This window comes from Athene noctua, unplaced genomic scaffold (assembly GCF_965140245.1).
Source record: "Athene noctua unplaced genomic scaffold, bAthNoc1.hap1.1 HAP1_HAP1_scaffold_154, whole genome shotgun sequence".
In the NCBI taxonomy this organism is placed as follows: Eukaryota; Metazoa; Chordata; class Aves; order Strigiformes; family Strigidae; genus Athene; species Athene noctua.
Genome location: NW_027437626.1, coordinates 10,001 through 15,000, shown reverse-complemented (window position 1 = coordinate 15,000; position 5,000 = coordinate 10,001).

Below are 5,000 nucleotides of genomic sequence, written 5' to 3'. Positions count from 1 at the left end.
CACGTGCTTCTCCGTGAGACCGGCGGCGCCCCCCCAACACCGCCGCTTGGCCCGCGACGAGCCCGCCCCCCCCCCCCCCCCCCCCCCAACCCTCCCGCCACCAGGTTCACCGTGACACCGGCCGCCCCCCCCACCCCCCAGCCCACCCACCCCCCCCCCGCCACCCCCCGCCCCATCCCACCCCCCCACCCCCCGCCCCCGCCACCCCCGGGGTTCGCGAGGAGACCGGCCGCCCCCTACCTCCGGCCCGCTTTCCACCAGCAGCAGCACATTGGCCGCTCCAGGGAAGGAAGGCGGGAGACCTTAGGACCCAGCGGCGTCGCCGCCGCCGCCTCCGTGCCGGGGGGCCCGGAGGGGCCTCCCGCCGGCGGCGGCGATGATGGGTGGCGCGTGTTTTGGACGCTGAGCCCCCGCAGCTGCCGAGTCCCTGCCGCGCCGTGCCCGCGGCCCGGCTCCCCGCCTTCCTCAGTCGGTCGCTCGGCCGCCCGCCCTCCTGCCCGCCTGCTCCGTTCCCGCCCCGGGTTGAAAGCCAAACGAACGCCGAAGGGGTGGGAGGGAGAGCAGCGACGGGGCGGGGGTGTGTGTGTAACAACAGAAACCGCTCCCCACCAACACCACCCCCCCACCACCCCCCCCCCCCCCCCGCCCCCCCACCGCCGCAACGAGCTCTGTCGACCCCCCTGCCGACCCCCCCCCAACCCCCACCCCTCCCGCCACCAGGTCCACCGTGACACCGGCCGCCCCCTGCCACCCCCGGGGTTCGCGAGGAGACCGGCCGCCCCCTACCTCCGGCCCGCTTTCCACCAGCAGCAGCACATTGGCCGCTCCAGGGAAGGAAGGCGGGAGACCTTAGGACCCAGCGGCGTCGCCGCCGCCGCCTCCGTGCCGGGGGGCCCGGAGGGGCCTCCCGCCGGCGGCGGCGATGATGGGTGGCGCGTGTTTTGGACGCTGAGCCCCCGCAGCTGCCGAGTCCCTGCCGCGCCGTGCCCGCGGCCCGGCTCCCCGCCTTCCTCAGTCGGTCGCTCGGCCGCCCGCCCTCCTGCCCGCCTGCTCCGTTCCCGCCGCGGGTTGAAAGCCAAACGAACGCCGAAGGGGTGGGAGGGAGAGCAGCGAGGGCGGGTGGTGGTGGTGGTGGTGGTGGTGGTGTAACAGAAACCGCCCCCGATCCCCCACCCCCCAGCCGTAGTGCTCCGCGGCGCCGAGGAGGCTGCGGTCGGTTGGCGGCCGCACCCACCGCCCTGCAGCTCCGGAGTTGCAGCGGTGGGGCGGGGACCAACGGCTCTTCGGGCGCGCGGGCGACGGTGGGGGTCGGGGGGCTGGGGGGGGTGGGGGGCTGGGGGTGTCTGTGTGTGTGCGCGTGCGTGCGTGCGTGTGTGTGTGTGTGTGTGTCTGTGTCTGTGTGTGCGTGTGTGTGTGTGCGCGCCTGTGTCTCTCTCTCGCGCGCGCGCGCTCTCTCTCTCTCTCTCTCTCTCTCTCTCTGTGTCTCTGCGTGTGTGTCCGAGCTCGTGTGTGTCGCGGCGGGGGGGGGGGGGGGGGGGGAACAAACAACAAAACAACAATCCGAACAACACACACACACACACACACACGCGCGCACACACCCCCACACCCCCTATTCCCACACATAAAGCCCGGGAGCCCCCTTCCCACCCCCCCACCCCAACCCCGTCGAAAAAAACCTAAACGCGAATGCCAGCGAGCGCCTGGCAACGCCGGGACCCGGACCCGGACCCGGACCCGGACCCGGACCCGGTGAAGGGCGCCCGGTGCCCACGCCTCTGCGGCACAGCGAAAGGCGGGGGGAAAGAAACAAAATAAAAACACACACACGCACCCCCACCCCCCCCCCCACCCCCCCTCCCCCGAGACTAAAGCTAAACCCACGCTGCGAAACCAAAAGCTGAAGCCGAGGACCGCCCGGCAGCGCCGGGACCCCGACCCGGCGAAAAGCGCCCGGTTCCCGATGCGAACTCGCTCCAGCGAGACGGGCGTCTCCGTTGGGGGTGAGGTGCGGGGAACGTCGCCGCTTCTGCCGGGTCCCCTGGCAGCCGCGGGAAGCGGGGGGGGGGAGTGGCGGGCGGCGCCGTGCGGCGCGGAGTGGCGCGGCGCAGAGGGGCTGACTGGCGGCCGAGGGGGCGGGCAGCGAATGATGCCAGCGACTGCATGGCAGCCAACGGGTCGGGGCGGGGGGGTGGGGGGGCTGGTGCTGCGTGCACATGAGAGCGCGGCGGGGCGCGGGGGTGCGGGGGTGCGTTAAGAAAAAAAATTTCCCTTTTCATTTATTTTTTTTCGGATTTCATTGGCATCTATCGAAACAAAAATGTCTCGCACGACGCGGCCGCCAGGTCTACCCGCCTCCGGGGCGTGAAGCGGCCGACAGGTCTGCCCGCCTCCGGGGCGTGAGGCGGCCGTCAGGTCTACCCGCCTCCGCGGCGTGAGGCGGCCGTCAGGTCTACCCGCCTCCGCGGCGTGTGGCGGCCGTCAGGTCTACCCGCCTCCGGGGCGTGTGGCGGCCGTCAGGTCTACCCGCCTCCGGGGCGTGAGGCGGCCGTCAGGTCTACCCGCCTCCGGGGCGTGTGGCGGCCGTCAGGTCTACCCGCCTCCGGGGCGTGTGGCGGCCGTCAGGTCTACCCGCCTCCGGGGCGTGAGGCGGCCGTCAGGTCTACCCGCCTCCGCGGCGTGAGGCGGCCGTCAGGTCTACCCGCCTCCGGGGCGTGAGGCGGCCGTCAGGTCTACCCGCCTCCGGGGCGTGAGGCGGCCGTCAGGTCTACCCGCCTCCGGGGCGTGTGGCGGCCGTCAGGTCTACCCGCCTCCGGGGCGCGAGGCGGCCGTCAGGTCTACCCGCCTCCGGGGCGCGACGCGGCCGTCAGGTCTACCCGCCTCCGGGGCGTGAGGCGGCCGTCAGGTCTACCCGCCTCCGGGGCGTGAGGCGGCCGTCAGGTCTACCCGCTTCCGCGGCGTGAGGCGGCCGTCAGGTCTACCCGCCTCCGGGGCGTGAGGCGGCCGTCAGGTCTACCCGCCTCCGGGGCGTGAGGCGGCCGTCAGGTCTACCCGCTTCCGGGGCGTGAGGCGGCCGTCAGGTCTACCCGCCTCCGGGGCGTGAGGCGGCCGTCAGGTCTACCCGCTTCCGGGGCGTGAGGCGGCCGTCAGGTCTACCCGCCTCCGGGGCGTGTGGCGGCCGTCAGGTCTACCCGCCTCCGCGGCGTGTGGCGGCCGTCAGGTCTACCCGCTTCCGGGGCGTGAGGCGGCCGTCAGGTCTACCCGCCTCCGGGGCGTGAGGCGGCCGTCAGGTCTACCCACCTCCGAGGCGACCGGCGGTGGCCGCTAGGTGTACCCGGCTCCACGTTGCCGGCGGCCGGCTCAGCGTCCGTAGAAAGGGCTGCCAGGTCTACCCGGCTCCGTCGGGACTTAGAGCGCGGGCAGACCTGTTGGCTCCGGCAGTTCCTCCAAGGGGTCGCTGTTTCGCGCTGCCTCCAGTTAGGTCATCGTAAGAGGCGGCGTCTCTGCAGCGCCTCCCCCGCTGGCAGGCAGACACTGCCTTTAAGCGCCCCTTTCCGGCGCGGACCCATATTCTCCTTATATAGGGGCACGAGGCGTCTCTGCTCCAGACAAGCGCCACCGAGCGAGGGCACGCGGCTTAGCCGGCCAAGTGGAATGCTGGGCGGCCGCAGACGGTGGTTTCCCCCGGGGAATTGGGCACGGTTCTCAAGCCGGTGCTCTGTCAGGCGAGCGTGCACGGAACCGAGAGCACCCAGAGAGATGCCGAACGGCACGAAGCCGGGCGGCGTTGGGGCGGTCGCTGCCGAGTGGTGAGAAAAGGACGGGCAGAGGTGCACGGGAGAGGCCGAAGACCGGTGGCCGGAGGCGGCTGGCGGCACTTGAACGCTGGATACTGGGGGGGGGGAGCCGAGCTGTGAGACTACCGTGGGTGGTTACCCCCGTCCCCCCCCGGTCCCCCGAGAGCCCGATGATGGCGGAGGGGGGGAGCGCCGGTATGTGTGTTGACACAGCGGTGCTCCGTACGGTTCCAGCCCGTCGGGGGCTGTTGCCCAGCTCCTTGAGGGGGCCTTGGGGATGGGAGGAGAGGTGGCGGCGGCGGCACCTGCTCCCTTTGTTTGCCGGCCTTAAGCCGGAGCCCGTGGCATGGGCACGCCACGGTTTTGGCTGGTCGCGGTGGCCGGCAGCTGGATGCAGACGGCCCGGGGGGGGTGTGTCTCGAGCCACCGGTGGGTGGCCCCCCCCCCGGCCCCCCGAGAGCCCGACGATGGTAAGGCGAGAGGCGGCGGCGCCTCCCTGGTTCTTGGTTTACTCCTTTCGTTGCCGGTATCGTATGCCATACGTGCGGGGCGGCCTGTGGTGTCCGGCCGGCTCTCGGCGTCCCTGGTTTCTACCGGCCGGGCTCGGTGAAGGGAGGTCTGCACGGTGCTGTGAGCGAAGGCTAGTCGACTCCTCGGGTCCTTTGCTCTCTCGGCCCTAAGCCGGAGCCCGTGACATGGGCACAGCACGGTACGTTTTTGGCCGCCGGTGTTGGCTGGCAGCCGGGTGCAGATGGCCGTGGTGGGGTGTCTCGAGCCTTCAGCGGCTACCCCCCCCCCCCACCACTCTGGTCCCCTGAGAAGCCGGATGATGGTAAGGCGAGGCGGCGGCGCCTCGGTCCTCTTTTCCGCTTTCTTTTTTTCCTGGTGCAGATGCCATACGTGGGGCGGCCTGCGGTGTCCGGTCTGCTCCTGGCGTCCCTGGTTTGTACCAGCCGGGCTCAGTGAAGGGGAGGTCTGCACGGTGCTGTGAGCGAGGTTGGTCGGCGCCTCGGTTCCTTTGCTCTCTGGCCCTAAGCCGGAGCCCGCGATGCGGGTACAGCACGTTTTTTTGTTTTTGGCCGGTGGTGGTGTCCGGCAGCCGGATGCAGATGGCCGGCGGGGTGTCCTGAGCCTTCAGCGGCTTTCCCCCGGCCCCCCGCCTGAGCTGTTCCACACCTGGCTTTTTCCCTCCGGGGTAACCTG